This window comes from Bombus huntii, chromosome 8 (assembly GCF_024542735.1).
Source record: "Bombus huntii isolate Logan2020A chromosome 8, iyBomHunt1.1, whole genome shotgun sequence".
NCBI classification, from domain to species: domain Eukaryota; kingdom Metazoa; phylum Arthropoda; class Insecta; order Hymenoptera; family Apidae; genus Bombus; species Bombus huntii.
The window spans coordinates 15045536-15071677 of NC_066245.1; the positions used below are offsets into that span (position 1 = coordinate 15045536).

At 32.7% G+C, this 26142-nt stretch overlaps 1 long non-coding RNA gene across 13 annotated transcripts; it reads right to left on the minus strand.

Moving 5' to 3' along the window:
* Positions 1 to 14684: 14684 nt before the first annotated feature.
* Positions 14685 to 24852, minus strand: LOC126868733 (uncharacterized). Of its 13 annotated transcripts, none has more exons than XR_007690717.1 (10): positions 23264 to 24852; positions 22915 to 23012; positions 22504 to 22657; positions 22236 to 22383; positions 21520 to 21665; positions 21168 to 21393; positions 20872 to 21096; positions 20684 to 20791; positions 17802 to 18630; positions 14685 to 16861 (listed from the first exon to the last, which is right to left on the minus strand). It is a non-coding gene; the product is annotated as an uncharacterized LOC126868733 (long non-coding RNA). The 13 variants fall into 13 exon arrangements; XR_007690712.1 differs by having other exon boundaries at positions 22236 to 22412; XR_007690719.1 differs by having other exon boundaries at positions 22236 to 22415.
* Positions 24853 to 26142: the final 1290 nt, after the last annotated feature.

Sequence of the window (26142 nt, forward strand, 5' to 3'; positions counted from 1 at the left end):
CGTACTACGTTATAACGTTATGCCTTATAAGGTAATACGTCATAACGTTATACAATACAACGTAATACGTTATAACGTTATACCATATAACCTAATACATTATAACGTTATACCACATAACGTAATACGTTATGACGTTATACAATATAACGTAATACGTTATAACGTTATACCCTTCAACGTAATACGTTATAACGTTATACCATATAACGTAACACGTTATAACGTTATACCATATAACATAATACGTTATAACGTTATGCCATATAACGTAATACGTTATAACGTCATGCTATATAACGTAATACGTTATAACGTTATGCCTTGTAAGGTAATACGTCATAACGTTATACTATATAACGTAATACGTTATAACGTTATACCATATGACGTAATACGATATAACATTATACCATACGACGTTATACCATATAACGTAATACGTCATAACCTTGTACCATATGATGTTATACCATATATCGTAATACGTTACAACGTTATACCATATAACGTAATACGTTATAACGTTATGCACTATAGCGTAATACGTTATAACGTTACACCATATAACGTAATACATGATACCGTTATACCGTATAACATAACACGTTATAACGTTATGCCATATAACGTAACACGTTATAGCGTTATACCATATAACATAATACGCTATAACGTTATGCCATATAACGTAATACGTTATAACGTTATACCATATAACGTAATACGTTATAGCGTTATACCACATAACGTAATATGTTATAACGTTATACTATATGACGTTATATCATATAACGTAATACGTTATAGCGTTATACCACATAACGTAATACGTTACAACGTTATACCATATAACGTAATACGATATTATGTTATACTGTATAACGTAATACGTTATAACGTTATACCATATAACGTAATACATTATAACGATATACAATATAACGTAATACGTTATAACGTTATACCATATAACGTAATACGTTATAGCGTTATACCACATAACGTAATATGTTATAACGTTATACTATATGACGTTATATCATATAACGTAATACGTTATAGCGTTATACCACATAACGTAATACGTTACAACGTTATACCATATAACGTAATACGATATTATGTTATACTATATAACGTAATACGTTATAACGTTATACCATATAACGTAATACATTATAACGTTATACCATATAACGTAATACGTTATGACGTTATATCATATAACGTAATACGTGATACCGTTATACCGTATAACATAACACGTTATAACGTTATGCCATATAACGTAACACGTTATAACGTTATACCACATAACATAATACGCTATAACGTTATGCCATATAACGTAATACGTTATAACGTTATACCATATAACGTAATACGTTATAACGTTATACCATATAACGTAATACGTTATAACGATATACCATATAACGTAATACGTTATGACGTTATACAATATAACGTAATACGTTATAACGTTATACCCTTCAACGTAATACGTTATAACGTTATACCATATAACGTAACACGTTATAACGTTATACCATATAACGTAATACGTTATAACGTTATGCCATATAACGTAATACGTTATAACGATATACCATATAACGTAATACGTTATAACGTTATACAATACAACGTAATACGTTATAACGTTATACCATATAACGTAATACATTATAACGTTATACCATATAACGTAATACGTTATGACGTTATATCATATAACGTAATACGTTATAACGTTATACCACATAACGTAATACATTATAACGTTATGCCATATAACGTAATACGATATTACGTTATACTATATAACGTAATACGTTATAACGTTATACCCTATAACGTAATACGTTATAACGATATTCTATATAACGTAATACGTTATAACGTTATACCATATAACGTAATACGTTATGACGTTATATCATATAACGTAATACGTTATAACGTTATACCACATAACATAATACCTTATAACGTTATACCATATAACCTAATACGTTATAATGATATACCATATAACGTAATATGTTATAACGTAATACAATATAACGTAATACGTAATAACGTTATACCATATAACGTAATACGTTATAACGTAATACCTTATAACGTAATACGTCATAACGATATACCACATAACGAAATACGTCATAATGTTATACTATATGACGTTATATCATATAACGTAATACCACATAACGTAATACGTTATAACGTTATACCATATAACGTAATACGTTATAACTATATACCATATAACGTAATACATTATAACGTTATACAATACAACGTAATACGTTATAACGTTATGCCTTATAACGTAATACGTCATAACGATATACCACATAACGTAATACGTAATAACGTTATACTATATGACGTTATATCATATAACGTTACTATATAACGTAATACGTTATAACGTAATACCATATAACGTAATACGTTATAACGTTTTACAATATAACGCAATACGTTATAACGTTATGCCATATAACGTAATACGTTATAACGTTATGCCTTGTAAGGTAATACGTCATAACGTTATACTATATAACGTAATACGTTATAACGATATACCTTATAACGTAATACATCATAACGTTATACTATATGACGTTCGTTATACCATATAACGTAATACCATATAACGTAATACGTCATAACGTTATACTATATGACGTTATACCATATAACGTAATACGTCATAACCTTGTACCATATGATGTTATACCATATATTGTAATACGTTATAACGTTATACCATATAACGTTATACCAAATAACGTAATAAGTTATAACGTTATACCGTATAACGTAATACGTTATAACGTTATGCCATATAACGTACTACGTTATAACGTTATGCCTTATAAGGTAATACGTCATAACGTTATACAATACAACGTAATACGTTATAACGTTATACCATATAACCTAATACATTATAACGTTATACCACATAACGTAATACGTTATGACGTTATACAATATAACGTAATACGTTATAACGTTATACCCTTCAACGTAATACGTTATAACGTTATACCATATAACGTAACACGTTATAACGTTATACCATATAACATAATACGTTATAACGTTATGCCATATAACGTAATACGTTATAACGTCATGCTATATAACGTAATACGTTATAACGTTATGCCTTGTAAGGTAATACGTCATAACGTTATACTATATAACGTAATACGTTATAACGTTATACCATATGACGTAATACGATATAACATTATACCATACGACGTTATACCATATAACGTAATACGTCATAACCTTGTACCATATGATGTTATACCATATATCGTAATACGTTACAACGTTATACCATATAACGTAATACGTTATAACGTTATGCACTATAGCGTAATACGTTATAACGTTACACCATATAACGTAATACATGATACCGTTATACCGTATAACATAACACGTTATAACGTTATGCCATATAACGTAACACGTTATAACGTTATACCATATAACATAATACGCTATAACGTTATGCCATATAACGTAATACGTTATAACGTTATACCATATAACGTAATACGTTATAGCGTCATACCACATAACGTAATATGTTATAACGTTATACTATATGACGTTATATCATATAACGTAATACGTTATAGCGTTATACCACATAACGTAATACGTTACAACGTTATACCATATAACGTAATACGATATTATGTTATACTGTATAACGTAATACGTTATAACGTTATACCATATAACGTAATACATTATAACGATATACAATATAACGTAATACGTTATAACGTTATACCATATAACGTAATACGTTATAGCGTTATACCACATAACGTAATATGTTATAACGTTATACTATATGACGTTATATCATATAACGTAATACGTTGTAGCGTTATACCACATAACGTAATACGTTACAACGTTATACCATATAACGTAATACGTTATAGCGTTATACCACATAACGTAATACGTTATAACGATATACCATATAACGTAATACGTTATAACGTTATACTATATGACGTTATACCACATAACGTAATACGTTATAACGTTATACCATATAACGTAATACGATATTACGTTATACTATATAACGTAATACGTTATAACGTTATACCATATAACGTAATACATTATAACGTTATACCATATAACGTAATACGTTATGACGTTATATCATATAACGTAATACGTTATAACGTTATACCACATAACGTAATACATTATAACGTTATGCCATATAACGTAATACGATACTACGTTATACTATATAACGTAATACGTTATAACGTTATACCACATAACGTAATACGTACTAATGTTATACCATATAACCTAATACGTTATAATGATATACCATATAACGTAATATGTTATAACGTAATACAATATAACGTAATACGTAATAACGTTATACCATATACCGTAATACGTTATAACGTAATACCTTATAACGTAATACGTCATAACGTTATACTATATGACGTTATACCATATAACGTAATACCATATAACGTAATACATTATAACGTTATACACTATAGCGTAATACGTTATAACGTTATACCATATAACGTAATACGTGATACCGATATACCGTATAACGTAACACGTTATAACGTTATGCCATATAATGTAACACGTTATAACGTTATACCATATAACATAATACGTTATAACGATATTCTATATAACGTAATACGTTATAACGTTACACCACATAACGAAATAAATTATAACATTATGCCATATAACGTAATACGATATTACGTTATACTATATAACGTAATACGTTCTAACGTTATGCCATATAACGTAATACGTTATACCATTATACCATATAACGTAATACGTTATAACGTTATACCATACAACGTAATAGGTTATAACGTTATACAATATAACGTAATACGTTATAACGTTATACCTTATAACGTAATACGTCATAACGTTATACTATATGACGTTATATCATATAACGTAAAACCATATAACGTAATACGTTATAACGTTATACAATATAACGTAATACGTTATAAAGTTATAACCTATAACGTAATACGTTATAACGTTATGCCATATAACGTAATACGTTATGACGTTATACTATATAGCTTAATACGTTATAACATTATACCATATAACGTAATACGTCACAACGATATACCACATAACGCAATACGTCATAACTTTATACTATATGACGTTATATCATATAACGTAATACCATATAACGTAATACGCTATAACGTTATGAAATATAACGTAACACGTTATAACGTTATACCATATAACATAATACGTTATAACGTTATGCCATATAACGTAATACGTTATAACGTCATGCTATATAACGTAATACGTTATAACGTTATGACTTGTAAGGTAATACGTCATAACGTTATACTATATAACGTAATACGTTCTAACGTTATACCATATGACGTAATACGATATAACATTATACCATACGACGTTATACCATATAACGTAATACGTCATAACCTTGTACCATATGATGTTATACCATATATCGTAATACGTTACAACGTTATACCATATAACGTAATACGTTATAACGTTATACACTATAGCGTAATACGTTATAACGTTACACCATATAACGTAATACATGATACCGTTATACCGTATAACATAACACGTTATAACGTTATGCCATATAACGTAACACGTTATAACCTTATACCATATAACATAATACGCTATAACGTTATGCCATATAACGTAATACGTTATAACGTTATACCATATAACGTAATACGTTATAGCGTTATACCACATAACGTAATATGTTATAACGTTATACTATATGACGTTATATCATATAACGTAATACGTTATAGCGTTAAAACACATAACGTAATACGTTATAACGTTATACTATATGACGTTATATCATATAACGTAATACGTTATAGCGTTATACCACATAACGTAATACGTTACAACGTTATACCATATAACGTAATACGATATTATGTTATACTATATAACGTAATACGTTATAACGTTATACCATATAACGTAATACATCATAACGTTATACCATATAACGTAATACGTTATGACGTTATATCATATAACGTAATACGTTATAACGTTGTACCACATAACGTAATACATTATAACGTTATGCCATATAACGTAATACGATATTACGTTATACTATATAACGTAATACGTTATAACGTTATACCCTTCAACGTAATACGTTATAACGTTATACCATATAACGTAACACGTTATAACGATATACCATATAACGTAATACGTTATAACGTTATGCCATATAACGTAATACGTTATAACGATATACCATATAACGTAACACGTTATAACGTTATACAATACAACGTAATACGTTATAACGTTATACCATATAACGTAATACGTTATAGCGTTATACCACATAACGTAATACGTTATAACGTTATACAATACAACGTAATACGTTATAACGTTATACCATATAACGTAATACGTTATAGCGTTATACCACATAACGTAATATGTTATAACGTTATACTATATGACGTTATATCATATAACGTAATACGATATTACGTTATACTATATAACGTAATACGTTATAACGTTATGCCATATAACGTAACACGTTATAACGTTATACCATATAACGTAATATGTTATAACGTTATGCCATATAACGTAATACGTTATAACGTTATACCATATGACGTAATACGATATAACATTATACCATACAACGTTATACCATATAACGTAATACGTTATAACGTTATACCACATAACGTAATACGTTATAACGTTATACGATATAACGAAATACGTTATAACGTTATACCATATAACGTAATACGTTATAACGTTATACCATATAACGTAATACGTTATAACGTTATGCCATATAACGTAACACGTTATAACGTTATGCCATATAACGTAATACGTTATGACGTTATACTATATAGCTTAATACGTTATAACATTATACCATATAACGTAATACGTTATGACGTTATATCATATAACGTAATACGATATTACGTTATACTATATAACGTAATACGTTATAACGTTATACCCTTCAACGTAATACGTTATAACGTTATACCATATAACGTAACACGTTATAACGATATACCATATAACGTAATACGTTATAACGTTATGCCATATAACGTAATACGTTATAACGATATACCATATAACGTAACACGTTATAACGTTATACAATACAACGTAATACGTTATAACGTTATACCATATAACGTAATACGTTATAGCGTTATACCACATAACGTAATACGTTATAACGTTATACCATATAACGTAATACGTTATGACGTTATACTATATAGCTTAATACGTTATAACATTATACCATATAACGTAATACGTCACAACGATATACCACATAACGTAATACGTCATAACTTTATACTATATGACGTTATATCATATAACGTAATACCATATAACGTAATACGTTATAACGTTATGCCATATAACGTAACACGTTATAACGTTATACCATATAACATAATACGTTATAACGTTATGCCATATAACGTAATACGTTATAACGTTATGCCTTATAACGTAATACGTCATAACGATATACCACATAACGTAATACGTTATAACGTTATACCACATAACGTAATACTTTATAACGTTATACCATATAACGTAATACGTTATAACGATATTCTATATAACGTAATACGTCATAACGTTATACCATATGACGTAATACGATATAACATTAAACCACATAACGTAATACGTTAAAGCATTATACGACATAACGTAATACGTTATGACGTTATACTATATAGCTTAATACGTTATAACATTATACCTTATAACGTAATACGTCATAACGATATACCACATAACGTAATACGTAATAACGTTATACTATATGACGTTATATCATATAACGTTACTATATAACGTAATACGTTATAACGTAATACCATATAACGTAATACGTTATAACGTTTTACAATATAACGCAATACGTTATAACGTTATGCCATATAACGTAATACGTTATAACGTTATGCCTTGTAAGGTAATACGTCATAACGTTATACTATATAACGTAATACGTTATAACGATATACCTTATAACGTAATACATCATAACGTTATACTATATGACGTTCGTTATACCATATAACGTAATACCATATAACGTAATACGTCATAACGTTATACTATATGACGTTATACCATATAACGTAATACGTCATAACCTTGTACCATATGATGTTATACCATATATTGTAATACGTTATAACGTTATACCATATAACGTTATACCAAATAACGTAATAAGTTATAACGTTATACCGTATAACGTAATACGTTATAACGTTATGCCATATAACGTACTACGTTATAACGTTATGCCTTATAAGGTAATACGTCATAACGTTATACAATACAACGTAATACGTTATAACGTTATACCATATAACCTAATACATTATAACGTTATACCACATAACGTAATACGTTATGACGTTATACAATATAACGTAATACGTTATAACGTTATACCCTTCAACGTAATACGTTATAACGTTATACCATATAACGTAACACGTTATAACGTTATACCATATAACATAATACGTTATAACGTTATGCCATATAACGTAATACGTTATAACGTCATGCTATATAACGTAATACGTTATAACGTTATGCCTTGTAAGGTAATACGTCATAACGTTATACTATATAACGTAATACGTTATAACGTTATACCATATGACGTAATACGATATAACATTATACCATACGACGTTATACCATATAACGTAATACGTCATAACCTTGTACCATATGATGTTATACCATATATCGTAATACGTTACAACGTTATACCATATAACGTAATACGTTATAACGTTATGCACTATAGCGTAATACGTTATAACGTTACACCATATAACGTAATACATGATACCGTTATACCGTATAACATAACACGTTATAACGTTATGCCATATAACGTAACACGTTATAACGTTATACCATATAACATAATACGCTATAACGTTATGCCATATAACGTAATACGTTATAACGTTATACCATATAACGTAATACGTTATAGCGTCATACCACATAACGTAATATGTTATAACGTTATACTATATGACGTTATATCATATAACGTAATACGTTATAGCGTTATACCACATAACGTAATACGTTACAACGTTATACCATATAACGTAATACGATATTATGTTATACTGTATAACGTAATACGTTATAACGTTATACCATATAACGTAATACATTATAACGATATACAATATAACGTAATACGTTATAACGTTATACCATATAACGTAATACGTTATAGCGTTATACCACATAACGTAATATGTTATAACGTTATACTATATGACGTTATATCATATAACGTAATACGTTATAGCGTTATACCACATAACGTAATACGTTACAACGTTATACCATATAACGTAATACGTTATAGCGTTATACCACATAACGTAATACGTTATAACGATATACCATATAACGTAATACGTTATAACGTTATACTATATGACGTTATACCACATAACGTAATACGTTATAACGTTATACCATATAACGTAATACGATATTACGTTATACTATATAACGTAATACGTTATAACGTTATACCATATAACGTAATACATTATAACGTTATACCATATAACGTAATACGTTATGACGTTATATCATATAACGTAATACGTTATAACGTTATACCACATAACGTAATACATTATAACGTTATGCCATATAACGTAATACGATACTACGTTATACTATATAACGTAATACGTTATAACGTTATACCACATAACGTAATACGTACTAATGTTATACCATATAACCTAATACGTTATAATGATATACCATATAACGTAATATGTTATAACGTAATACAATATAACGTAATACGTAATAACGTTATACCATATACCGTAATACGTTATAACGTAATACCTTATAACGTAATACGTCATAACGTTATACTATATGACGTTATACCATATAACGTAATACCATATAACGTAATACATTATAACGTTATACACTATAGCGTAATACGTTATAACGTTATACCATATAACGTAATACGTGATACCGATATACCGTATAACGTAACACGTTATAACGTTATGCCATATAATGTAACACGTTATAACGTTATACCATATAACATAATACGTTATAACGATATTCTATATAACGTAATACGTTATAACGTTACACCACATAACGAAATAAATTATAACATTATGCCATATAACGTAATACGATATTACGTTATACTATATAACGTAATACGTTCTAACGTTATGCCATATAACGTAATACGTTATACCATTATACCATATAACGTAATACGTTATAACGTTATACCATACAACGTAATAGGTTATAACGTTATACAATATAACGTAATACGTTATAACGTTATACCTTATAACGTAATACGTCATAACGTTATACTATATGACGTTATATCATATAACGTAAAACCATATAACGTAATACGTTATAACGTTATACAATATAACGTAATACGTTATAAAGTTATAACCTATAACGTAATACGTTATAACGTTATGCCATATAACGTAATACGTTATGACGTTATACTATATAGCTTAATACGTTATAACATTATACCATATAACGTAATACGTCACAACGATATACCACATAACGCAATACGTCATAACTTTATACTATATGACGTTATATCATATAACGTAATACCATATAACGTAATACGCTATAACGTTATGAAATATAACGTAACACGTTATAACGTTATACCATATAACATAATACGTTATAACGTTATGCCATATAACGTAATACGTTATAACGTCATGCTATATAACGTAATACGTTATAACGTTATGACTTGTAAGGTAATACGTCATAACGTTATACTATATAACGTAATACGTTCTAACGTTATACCATATGACGTAATACGATATAACATTATACCATACGACGTTATACCATATAACGTAATACGTCATAACCTTGTACCATATGATGTTATACCATATATCGTAATACGTTACAACGTTATACCATATAACGTAATACGTTATAACGTTATACACTATAGCGTAATACGTTATAACGTTACACCATATAACGTAATACATGATACCGTTATACCGTATAACATAACACGTTATAACGTTATGCCATATAACGTAACACGTTATAACCTTATACCATATAACATAATACGCTATAACGTTATGCCATATAACGTAATACGTTATAACGTTATACCATATAACGTAATACGTTATAGCGTTATACCACATAACGTAATATGTTATAACGTTATACTATATGACGTTATATCATATAACGTAATACGTTATAGCGTTATAACACATAACGTAATACGTTATAACGTTATACTATATGACGTTATATCATATAACGTAATACGTTATAGCGTTATACCACATAACGTAATACGTTACAACGTTATACCATATAACGTAATACGATATTATGTTATACTATATAACGTAATACGTTATAACGTTATACCATATAACGTAATACATCATAACGTTATACCATATAACGTAATACGTTATGACGTTATATCATATAACGTAATACGTTATAACGTTGTACCACATAACGTAATACATTATAACGTTATGCCATATAACGTAATACGATATTACGTTATACTATATAACGTAATACGTTATAACGTTATACCCTTCAACGTAATACGTTATAACGTTATACCATATAACGTAACACGTTATAACGATATACCATATAACGTAATACGTTATAACGTTATGCCATATAACGTAATACGTTATAACGATATACCATATAACGTAACACGTTATAACGTTATACAATACAACGTAATACGTTATAACGTTATACCATATAACGTAATACGTTATAGCGTTATACCACATAACGTAATACGTTATAACGTTATACAATACAACGTAATACGTTATAACGTTATACCATATAACGTAATACGTTATAGCGTTATACCACATAACGTAATATGTTATAACGTTATACTATATGACGTTATATCATATAACGTAATACGTCATAGCGTTATACCACATGACGTAATACGTTATAACGTCATACCATATAACGTAATACGATATTACGTTATACTATATAACGTAATACGTTATAACGTTATGCCATATAACGTAACACGTTATAACGTTATACCATATAACGTAATACGCTATAACGTTATGAAATATAACGTAACACGTTATAACGTTATACCATATAACATAATACGTTATAACGTTATGCCATATAACGTAATACGTTATAACGTCATGCTATATAACGTAATACGTTATAACGTTATGACTTGTAAGGTAATACGTCATAACGTTATACTATATAACGTAATACGTTCTAACGTTATACCACATAACGTAATACGTTATAACGTTATACGATATAACGAAATACGTTATAACGTTATACCATATAACGTAATACGTTATAACGTTATACCATATAACGTAATACGTTATAACGTTATGCCATATAACGTAACACGTTATAACGTTATGCCATATAACGTAATACGTTATGACGTTATACTATATAGCTTAATACGTTATAACATTATACCATATAACGTAATACGTTATGACGTTATATCATATAACGTAATACGATATTACGTTATACTATATAACGTAATACGTTATAACGTTATACCCTTCAACGTAATACGTTATAGCGTTATACCACATAACGTAATATGTTATAACGTTATACTATATGACGTTATATCATATAACGTAATACGTTATAGCGTTATACCACATAACGTAATACGTTATAATGTTATACCATATAACGTAATACGATATTACGTTATACTATATAACGTAATACGTTATAACGTTATGCCATATAACGTAATACGTTATAACGTTATGCCTTGTAAGGTAATACGTCATAACGTTATACTATATAACGTAATACGTTATAACGTTATACCATATGACGTAATACGATATAACGTTATACCTTATAACGTAATACGTCGTAACGTTTACTATATGACGTTATATCATATAACGTAATACGTTATAACGATATACCATATAACGTAATACGTTATAACGTTATACCATATAACGTAATACGTTATAACGATATTCTATATAACGTAATACGTTATAACGTTATACCATATGACGTAATACGATATAACATTAAACCACATAACGTAATACGTTAAAGCATTATACGACATAACGTAATACGTTATAGAGTTATACCATATAACGTAATACGTTATACCGTTATACCATATAACGTAATACGTTATAACGTTATACCATATAACGTAATACGTTATAACGTTATACCATATGACGTAATACGTTATACCGTTATACCATATAACGTAATACGTTACAACGTTATATCGTATAACGTAATACGTTATAACGTTAATAAATAATTAATAATTAACGTAAATAAATCATTAATTCACTCACTACGAATTTATGGTATTGATTAAAGTCAATGAATGTAGAGTTACTGCCGATTAAGGGTACAACTGTTATAAATTAAGAACACAATTACATTGAATTAATGGGAAAATGTTGCTATAAATTATTGGTATAACTGTTAAAAATTAATGGTGTAATTGTTTTAGATTAATGGCTTAAATGTTATAAATTAATGGCTTAGAAGGTATAAATGAATAGCTTAAATGTTATAAATTAATAGTTTAAATGTATAAAATTACAGTTTAAATGTTGTATATTAATGGCTTGGATGTTGTAAATTAATAGCTTAAATGTTATAAATTAGTGGCTTAAATGTTATAAATTAATGGTTTAAATGTTATAAATTAATGGCTTAAATGTATAAAATAATAGTTCAAATATTGTAAATTAATGGCTAAGATGTTGTAAATTAATAGCCTAAATTTTATAAATTAATAACTTACATGTATAAAATAACAGTTCAAATGTTGTAAATTAATGGCTTAGATGTTGTAAATTAATAGCTTAAATGTTATAAATTAATAGCTTAAATATTATAAATTAATTTCTCAAGTATTGTAAATTAATGGCTTAGACGTTATAAATTACTAGTTACAATGTTGTTATTTGATATTTTTTTTTATTTACCTTATATTTAAATTCTTCTTGGATGTTCACTGTCCGGAATTTCAGGCACGAAAGAGCTCGCGCGCGACTTCCGCGTCCCTTATATATCTTGACAAGGTGTCGAGATGTCAATCAAACGTTAACGATCTCTTGACATAGCAAAGGACGGGTTTTCCATTATAACAAAATCAAATTGAACAATTTCTTAATTTTTATCGTAAATTGGCGCCTTCGACGATTTAATACGGTATCCATTTTTATCATTTTAATAGTTTCTACAAACTAAGACTAAATTCACACCTCCTTGATACTAGTTTTCGACTATCAATTAGTTTGAACAAAAAGGGAAAAGAGCCTAACGGCAGTCGATGACGTTACTGTGAAATATGTTAAGGTATTTAAATAATCAGCCAGATAAAATTCATATTAATCATTATATTATATTATCGATATTCGTTCATTTAGTCGTGCTAATTACAAAATAAAATGTTCTCTTTTCTTGAATAACACCTACATCACCGTCTGCGATATTTAAATTTCTTATTTAATGCTTATTTAAAAGTCAGGTACCTTTTTAATTCCTCTCAAGTTAAACGAGTAAATTTACTCGTTATAGTTGTAACATAAAATGGCTATTTTCTTCAATACCACTTGCATCGCTGTACGCGATACAGATATTAATTATGTATCGAATAATATGTACCAATTGGCTGTAATCGCGGTTAGGTATTTCTTCGTTTGATCTATCAAGGGATCTATTAGGCTATTAGCGAAAGACTTATTGATTCCTCAAAGATGTATCTTAACTTAAATCTTAAAGATTAACTAAATGATTATATTTGATTAGTATTCGACAGTGTCTATCATATTCAGCCATCTTCTTTTATAATTGATACTGCTGGGATCAATTATTTTATAATAAATTGCAGATTATGCCACGGTATATTATAAGATATTTGTCTATAGCTCTTTTTTTCTAATTCATTGATTTTATTATTAGTCTCGTTGGTTTTTCCTGTGAGTATCTGCTGTACGTACATTTCCATTACGCTCAGATTTTTAACATCGTTGTACGAATATGCGCGTGTTCTAGCAATAAACATTGGTTTCGTTAAAATGAATGTAAGTAAACTTGGAATTATAATTGTAATTGACAACGATGACGATTAAGAGCGTGGTTACACTTAATCGTGTGCATGATATTATCAGAAATTGTGATTGTAATTAACAATAATTCAAACAAAATTCAAAGAATTGAAATACGATATATCACCTATTTATATGCTTCAACACCTTCTTTCTTTTTTTCTTCTACGTGGAGAAATCCTCATGGACACTCCGCTGCATTCTGGAGAATTAGTGGAGTAGTGCCAGACAAAACTCCTACTGACAAAAACTCCACGGTGGCCAACCTACACGTTTGGCAGCAGTGTCCGAGACCTCTTGGAAATTACTGCCGGTACACTCCCCGCGTCTTCTCGTTAGGCCTATCCTATGAACTAACTAACTAAATGTGGCGTTAGGGGAGACGATTGTCCCCCCCCCCCCCCCCCAAAGTAGGCCTACCCAAATTTCAATTAAAAGTGAGTGTGTTAAGAAGTTATAAATACCCTGTTTCGAGGAAAGTTTTTTCTTTTTGGCGCAGAGCGCTTGTGACGCAGGAGAAGCCGCCAGTAACGAAAGGCTTAACCCGCCACGACACCCGATCGGGTCTGCGACGTGTGATTGTTTACGCCATGATGCATGTTCTCTTCCTCGGGCAGGATGAGTTCTTAAGCCACGTCGCCATCCACGTAGCCACTGACAAGTCAGTATTTACCAGCCCCACCGACTTGGAGGAGGAGTTGGCACTTGGCACTACTGGGCGTGAACAGTGCAATGATACCACTAGCACCTTTGGGACCCAACATGCCTAGGTATCCCTAATAACAGCGGAGATCAATATTTAGCCTCGAGAATTAAAAGTTCTAACTCCATTGGATTTGACAGGGTCCAGGATTAACACAGTGCAAATCAGCTGATGTGCGCTGTATAAAGCAGCCAATACGGAGTACAATGCGCATCGAACTGCCTCTGTATCCTGAGTAGTAGCGGAGATTCGTAGAATTCAATATTTACCCCTTGAGCATTAAAAATTCTAACTGCATCGGATTTGACAGGGAAAAGAGATGACATAGTGCAAACCGACTGATGTGCGCTGTGTAAAACAGCAAATGTGGAGTACAACGCGTATCGAATTGTCGAAATTTGTCCAATAGCAGCGGAGATTCGTAGAATTGAATATTTAGCCTTGAGCATTAAAAATTATAATTGCATCGGATTTGACAGGAAAAGAGTGGACATAGCGCAAACCAGATGATGTGCGTTGTATTTGGCATCAAACGTGGAGTATAACGAGCATCGAATTGTCTACATATCCTCAACGGAAGCGGAGATTCGTTCAATTACATATTTAATCTTCAATATTGATAGCTGTGGTTGCATTGGATTTTACTTATACTATATAACGTAATACGTTATTTCCATATTACGTAATACTATATAACGTAGTACGTTATAACGCTATACTTTATAACGTAATGCGTTATAGCGTTATACTATATGTCGGGTTTACATTAGAATTAGGGTTAGGGGCGTGAAGCGAATCTTCGTTTGGATTACACGTCGTCGTTGTGCAATAGAGAAGACATTGACTAGTGCAAATACGATTATTATAGAACCGGACAAGTAACCGTGGTAGTTAGGTACTCGAGAAACTAATGACAATGATCCTAAGTTCAATAACGAATCCGCAGTCGACGGGATGATAGATGAACGTACTCACGAAATCTAAGTCGGATGCGTAATATTCACTGGTTGTAAAGAGTTACTCCTTTCATCACTGAGATCGCGAGCGAGAATGCCTTTCCCGTCCCGATGATGCCACAGAGGAAAACTATAATGGGGTGTGTCTAAGGACACGAGATCATCGGATTCGTCGAGAAAAGCCTTCGTTCAGAAAGTAAGACAAATTGGCGTTGCTGCTAATTGGTCAATCTCCATATCGGTGGTTAGAAAAAGATGCTAGCCGCCCTCGATGGAAAGTTGCTAGTGGGAGACGCCGCTCGTCGAAAAATAGGTCTCCCCTATTTTCCCGTAGTTGGGACAATGACTGTTTGTTTGTTTGAAGGACTTTAGTTAATTAAATCTTAGGATTTATAACGGGTCCTCAGGCTAGCCGAACATGTACTGCGGAGACGCATCGACATCTGGTAATCATCTTACTCGAAGAATAGGGTCTGCGTGTGGCGAGCCACGGGACAGAAACCGTTGGAATGTTTACTGTCGCGTGTCGCCACGAATATTTCTTTTAAGGAGAGCTATAGAATTACTCCATACCTTTGTTAGACAAAGCGTTCATCCCGTGACCGCGGCTACGTTCGGCGACTGACTGTCGCCTCGAGCCCAAGCTCATTATCACAACTCTCGAACAATTACAATCGGATTGAATAACTACAATTGTTCAATTACAGACTCCGGTGTTCTTTCATCTCCGACATATATAACGTAATACTATATTACTGAATGTACTCTATTACGTGAAGGCTGCCAACTTAATACGCGGCGCTTCGTTCCGCAGTTCGTTTGCTTTCTTGACCAGCGACTTCTTCAGAAATCTCTGGTTGCGATTCCTACTGACGACTGGTTACGGGCAACTGCTGTGTTGATCCACTTGCCTCCCTTTCTATTCTTACCATATCCCCACTCCGCCTGTCTTAATATCCGTCCGCGATCATGGTAACGTTCGCCTTCTGCTCAGTATGTGAAGGAACGGCAAAACGTAATATGATATAACGTAATTCAATTTAACGGAATACGTTATAATGTAATGTATTATAACGTAATACTATATCTCGTAATCGTAATGGCAGTCGTCTACCCCGTTCAAGAACTCCTCGAACGCTGTCCATTCGCTGTTGGGCGACACATACACGGCCACTACCACCATTCCTGACCATTCGACCGCTGCGTATCCGTTGCCGCGCTCCAGAGGATCCCTGTGGGCGGACGATGCCGGCGCTGATGTCCAGGTGACAGCCGTCTGTATCTCCGGCGCAGTCCGGAGCGTCCAGGACTCTGTATGGCTCGGCCACCACCGCTAGGGCAACCGTGCTCTCCAGAATGGTTTGGAAAAGCAGGTCTTGACTGTCCCAGATTGTTCTGGAGGGTGCGTACCCTTAATCTTAATCACCTAAGTTCATGGCTTCAATCGCCGCTTCCTCCGCTCCAACCACCTTGCTCGCGGCTTTAGGAGTCAGGGATTTCCTGCGGCCATTCTTCCTTGTTACCGTTTTCTACCGCGGACCCATCGGTCGACGGTATGGTTCTGTACAAAGAGAAACTTAGAAACGAATTAATCGTCCTGCGTAATGTCTATCGTGATTGTGATGTATGTGAAACTTTCCAAAGTGTCTAATTAGTCGTCATTTGAAGTTGATTTTGAGTTGATAGGGCGAGCCTATAATTCAATGTTTCTCCTTGACAAAAAAAATTGTATTTTGATGTTACTAGCGGGTCCAGTCGTTGATACATGTTAATCGACGTTACGATCGAACCGGCCGCGGGTCATCGTCCGATAGATCTGTCGCGGCACTCGACAACAACTACCGCCACTAACTAATACCGGACAACGGTAGCGCAGTGGTTAGCGCCTTAGGTTACGAACGTTCGGGACTCGGATTCGAATCCCGGCGCCCGTAGTCCCATTTTTCTTCCACGCATCTAAATTAGAAAAATATAGCAGTACCCCAGCAGCGACATCTACAGCCAGCAGCTACATTTGCAGATGCTTCGATGAGAAATTATCCAAATGTTTTTCAATAGCTTTTCTACCCTTCCAACGTCATTTTTGCCGATTAAAAGTATAAAATCGTACACGAACGTACCATTTCTCCCTTCTTATTAAAATATTATACTATTGCATCATTAAAATATTGAAACGTTAAAATATAAAATTTCTTTCATCGAGGCATTAAGGTACAACCTGTTATCGTTCTTTTGTTAAGATCTCTTCGATAGAAAAAATGAAGCTTCTACATCTTTTATTTCATCGACAAAACGTTGTTTTAGTTGAATTGTTGAGGTTCTTTCGATCAAAATGATACCGAACATGAAAATAACCCCGAAAAGTTCGATTAGACGCATAGTTCGATTAGCTGCGTTGGAGATGGACTTCCTTCGGACATGACATTCTGAGATTGAATATGCGAGGCTTCTTTTCGCTCTAACATATACAACTTCCATCGTTTGCGAATTAGTCCAAGCTGATGCAGGCACCGCTACGAGGGTGTAATTAATTTCCAATTTCAATATCGTGTTATATCTCAGTTGCTTTCTGTGTTCCTTATTGTTACGTTCGATGTATATAGAACGTATAATCCCAAATCAGGTACTTGCCGTCAATTTGTAAACAGTGATTGTTAACAAATTTTAAAATATGATGTAGAAGAAAATGTTCATCACGTTAAAAATGAAAATTGCCGGACAAAATAGAAGAAAGGCCTCGATGTAACAATATAGATAATTGCATTGTAATGACAATTCTGCCCGAGCAGTCGAGGTAAACAGGCGCGAATAAATGTGCTCCAGTGTTAGTGCGATAAATAGTGAATTTAGGAGGTTAAAACGTTAACGAACACTGTCACATGGTAAAAGTTTCAAAATGCAACAACCAATACCGCCGCCAAACAAAAAAGGGTGACATATGTTTCATAAATGAAGCTACAAATACGTTAAGCAGAAAACAACCAATTAACAAAGAACAGGAAAGCCTATAAAAGAAATGGAAACGTTGCAAAAGCAGGAAGAAAACAGCTACAATAACGAACTATCCTATCAAGATGAAAACTGGAAGGTAGCAACAGCTCACAAAAGGCGTAAAATAATCCTAAATACAAGCGCTATAAAAATTACAGAAATGCACCAGTGGCTACAGGACATCCCACTCCGAAATTCTTTCAGCTCACTGATAAAAGACGGAGATACGAGTTCAGAGGAATCAATGACAACACATATCGTTAAACCACCACCGATCTACATTCATGCTCAAATAACAGATACCCTTATTGAACTATTAAACAACACTGTCGGAAGAGAAAACTACAGTATAAAGGAATTAAAACTGGAACAAGTCAAAGTGCAAACAAATACTCCAAAAATCTTTCGAAAAGTGGCGCAAGTATTAAACATACCATACATCATACATACCAACTCAAAACAGAAAAGAACCACAAAGTAGTAATTAGAGACCTATACCCAAGAACAAACACCAAAAATATATGCAAAGAACTAACAAAAATCGGGCACCAAGTAAGAACAATAAATAATATAACCAGATACGATACAAAACAGTCATTGTCACTGTTTCTAATAGAACTCACGTGGCGTGGAGTCTGCTTTGTGTAGAGAGTCGCCGGACGTAACAAGCAGATATATTTACGAAGGCGTTACCGAAACCAAGATTTCAATATTTACGACAAAAATTAGGTCTGAAAAATAACAATGATGTTAAAAAGTAATCGTTTGTAAAGATTTCGAGTGTTAGGGAGGGTGTTGAAGTAATACTCACTTCTAGGAAAACTACATCTTCTCTAGCGTTTAGTTCTCTTAGTCCCCGATGCTATTGAGTATTGTTTAGCTCTAAATCAATTTGAAGGGCCTCTCAGTCTCATAGCCTTTTTTAGGAATATGCCATGCACAGATGGTGCAGCAGGGTATATATAGACCGGCCAGTTTTCGTAATTATATAAATACCCATAGACTCATGGCTTCGAAGCTCTGTTGTAATGTAACGCTGCCACAGTGTGGTTCTGGATTAGTATACACTGTACTTATACTTATGCTTATATTTATACTTATACTTACAGTTACACTTATACTTAAATATATTTCTGTTACACATTCATCACGCGTTCCTCGAAGAGATAACTTCAACAAAGGTGGTTGGAAAATTCTTCAGCTTGCTCTTCGTTGCTTCTGGCTCATGTGTTGTCCGTTAATCTGATTGCTGGGATTAGTTTAATTGGCTCCTTTATTTTGTTCGTGGCTTTCCATAGGAAATAGTTGGAATTCTCGTACGCAGAAAGTGAATCTATGAATTTTGAGAATTCGTTATTATTATGATCTTTTATTTTACTTTCTATTTCCTTTGCAAGTTTGTTTAGATGTTTTTTTGCTTTCACCTGCTCTATGTTTTTGTCATTTTGCTTTCGCTTACCTTTTTTCCTCTGATTTTGTCAAGAAAGTCTTGCGGAATTATTTTTGTTTGCCTGTTATTTGGTTCATAAGTAGTAGTTGCCAATGCTACTTCTATAATCTCTGTCAATGTACTGCCTGTTCGCAGTGGTGCATATACTGCTACGTCTGGAAGTAATTGCCGTTAGTTAGTATTGTAACGGTGGTTGCTTGAGTGTATTAATGATGGATTTGGCTATGTTGGTGTTAAGGGTGGCGATTAGGTTAGTTACTTGTGCATAACTTCGGCTACCAAAGGTGTTGGTGTTTCCATGATTAGAGTTCTATACATATTGTATTGTTTGCTGTTGGATCTGATTCCGTAATATCTACTCGCTGTATGTTCTGCTTCGAAGCGTGTAGCAGGAGGGTGTGAGGAAAAAGCAACACCATGTTAATGATCATGGAGATCAACTTTTATCTTAGATATATGATTATTATGATTATATTATTCTTATTTTATATCTAACTAATGTCTAATAAATGTTATATAAAATAAATATTTTTTCATTATTAAAATCCTTTGTAAACTCTATAATTATATTATAATTTAGCTTCCTCAATAAAGAATTTAATAACATTGAAAATTTTTAATCATGGGTAATATTTTAAATATGACACTATTTACGTATGTTATAGGTAATGTTAATAGTTACACAATTTTTTAATAAATTAAGAAAAAACTAAAAACAAACTTACTTTCCAATATATGCGTCAAATGTAAAAGCATTAAAGATATGTGTACATATTTAATTTGAAAATTGTGGTCTTGTTAAACTTGTTTGTTGGTAATAATAATGCATGTTTAATAATGGTTCATAATTAATATTCATTTAAACAATGCTTTCTGTAATAAATGGAGTATTGTAGATGTATCTGCTTGAAATAAATGGTGAGAAATTATAATAAATACATAATATAGTATTAGTTATTGAATAAGCTTACTGCTTTAGTTTATATTCTTTACCTTTAGTGCTTTCACCGAAGAATGGCGCCAAACACAAAACCCTAGCTACTCGATCGCAGTGTTCAATGGTGGCCGATTGGTAAAGTACATCTTGCGACATTAAGAACCTTATCTCCTTTACAGCAGTTAACAGACCTGTGTGTACAACTATGGCCTAGGGAAATTAACAGCGTAAAGTCATTAGTGTCTAATTTTATTAATGAAAACTTAAATACATTTTTTATGCTTATTATATATTTTTTTTAAATACTGTATGACTGGAATAATGTAATGCAAATACTTTGTTAAACATAATATATTAAAAATTGGATTTATATTCAATTACATTCTATTTTCCACCAAGAGTTACGCAATTAATTGCGAATTACTCTCTTCGTTTGGGATCGTTCGGATGATAATACATTTTCTTACCACTCTTTGACTTGTTTCTGCATCCCTTGGCTGAGTAATCAGGCATTTGAACTAACGTTCCAAACTTAAATGTTAATTCTGTATGTTCTCTATGATGACTGCAAAAATTTGTAATAAACACGAAGTATAAATCACCTTAAAGTAAAAACGGATAACACCATACAGATTTAATTACTAAGATGTGTGTAGCTCAAAATTTGATGTTAATTTAAAATTGTAATATAATTTATCGTTAAACTTTGCAAAAAAGTTGTATTTTCTTTTGAGGTTATCTTTAGCAATCTTATAAAAAGGTTATTCAACTATTATTTATATCTATTAATAAGAGCGACTTTTAATAATATCTTACTTTTTCTTATTATTCTTTATTTCCGTCGTTATATACACTCCAATACACGGTAAATATTATTACACTTTGTTTACAGACAACTTTGTAAACGTATACTTCATACATTTATATTTATACCAATCTATACATAACTGCTGCAGGAAGCGCTTTTATAAATGGCGGAACCAATCAGCGTTGAACGAATAGATTTGCCACACTGTCCCTGGACCAACTACACATCGCAGGGCTTAACTCTTCAGTTAGGTCTGTAACTGATTCCGAATTTGAAAAATCACCGTACGTGTAATCGATCCAATGATCGAATTAAACTGTCAAAATTTCCAATTAGTTGTGGAATAACAATAATTTTTTGGCCGTTATCTTTTCTGATTGAAGAAAACAGTTACAAAACGAAGTGTATTCATTGAAACTTTTATTGCATGCAATTTTGCATAAATAGAAAAGTTTTATTTTTTTAGGAGTAGAGTTTTAATTAAACAAAAATATTTATTTTGCTTTGATAAAATTAAAATTGAGTGTTATTAATGTCTTAAGACGAATATTAATGAAAGTAATCTGGGAAATACAATATATTACTGTAATATCGTGGAAATAAGGATAGAATTTTTTTTCCGATTACTTACAATTTATTAATATTAAATTGAATATACAAATATAAATTGGACAGAAAACGATGTTTATTTAACGGAAACTAAATGCAATACTCGTATCTATATCAAATAACTTTACAGTTATTTGACCACCCTCGTCACAACGAATCTAACACACACACACACACTCTCTCTCTCTAACAACTCTATCAATTCTCACGACTCTACTCTTCGACGACTCGATTACCTCTAACGACTCTACTCTTCGACGACTCAATTAGCTCTGATTCTCGCAACACGCACACTTTTCGACTCGCACACTCTGATCTTTCGGTCGTCCCGCCTTGGATAGCGAAACCGTCCTTCTTCTAACGTTGTCTATTGTTTCCCTCATACCTATGTAAGAACTACCAACTACGTGCCTTTAGTCACGCAGGCACTCTTAAATGTAAACGAACCACAGAAAGACGACGTACTCGGTTTTATCTATTTTCAACTGATTTCTAATTCGAACTACCTTACGATATTACATTACTCCTAAAACTAAGCTCTGAAATCTGAGCATATATATATATATATCAGAGATGAAAGGACACCGGAGCCTCTCCTTTGGAATTTTGGGAAAGTCCCTTAACACTTTAATCTAGATTCTACCATAGCCGTAATTAAGCGATTGCCGCCATTCAATCCGATTGTATTTGTTCCAGATTTATGATAGTGAGCTTGGGCTCAGTTCGCTGTGGAGTGCCGAAGCGTGCAGACGTGTCTCTAGTGCCCAGCGTAGTCCGAAAACAACACGTGTCGCCCAACCGTCGAAAGAGAACACAGCTAAGTGTCCCTTACCCTTTAGGGAGAAGAAAATCCCACGCACCTAACCCCAACCCGAATACTAGCCTCACAGCCTCACGACTAGTTGTTCATTCCGAATTAACTAGCTCGATGATGGTCCAGCAACCGCGACCAGGCTCTCCGGAGCAGACTCGCAGCTACCCCGTGCTACCCCCCGTGGCAGAAGTGTAGCAGAACTCTCCGCACTAACGACGCTAATACTACAAAGAAAAGGAAAATAGAAACAGCAACGCAAATAAACACACACAACAGGTTCGCCGTATTGGAATCCTCAAACGACGCCATGGAAATCGTAGAACCGCCACCAAACCAACACTCGCAGAGAATCCCCCCTCCCCCACCAATATTTGTGGACGACGTCATTGACATACAGATCAACTCCCTAGAGAGAGATATCAGCAAGGAGGAATATAACCTTAAGATAAGCAACAATAAAGTAAAAATACTGCCGACGAACCCAGAAGCTTACAGAAAACTCACCAAGACACTCAGGACCCTGAACGCCAACTTCCACACCTACCAACTCAAACAGGAAAGGCCTTTCCGGGTGGTCCTACGAAACATACAACACTCAGCAGACATAGACGAACTCAAATACGAACTCTCAAAACTCGGCCACGAAGTCATCAACGTAAGTAATATAAGGCATAGAGTCTCGAAAGACCCGTTATCCTTATTCTTCCTAGACATTAAATAAAAGCCGAACAATAAGGAAATCTACAACATCAGTCGCCTAATGAACGCGATAGTAAAGATCGAACCACCGCTCGTGAAAAAAGAAATAGTGCAATGCAAAAGGTGCCAAAGGTACGGTCATACGCAGAAATACTGCAACCATACTTTCCGCTGCGTTAAATGCGCAGGCACTCACTCCACTGACCAGTGCGCCAAATCACCGGAAACCCCAGCGAAATGCATCCACTGCCAAGGGGACCACCCTGCCAACTACAAAGGCTGCCCAGCATATAAAACACTATACACGAACAGGTATCCTAAGCTCAGAGCAAAAGAGGTATCCAACCAAACACCCAGCCCGCCGAAATTCACGACTACCCCAACCCCCTCAACCAACCAAACACCCAGTCCTACCAAATTCATCTCCACCTCAACCTCCTATGCCCAAGCAGTACAAGGCATCCAAAATAACCCGAACAGCCAAAGGAACCTTCCCCAAAACAGTGTCCCCAACCCACCTAACATAGACAACTCCTCAAGGCTTGAAAAGCTAATAGAGAAACAATCAGAGCAAATAAATCACTTGCTATCGCTACTAACACTCATCGTGGAAAAATTAGCACGCCTCGACTCAAAATAAAACCAAGGCGCATAGCACTCTGGAACGCCAACGGTCTAGCGCAACACAAACTTGAACTAGAACTCTTCTTAAAACACCAGCAAATCGACGTAATGCTCGTATCGGAAACCCACTTCACCGACAAG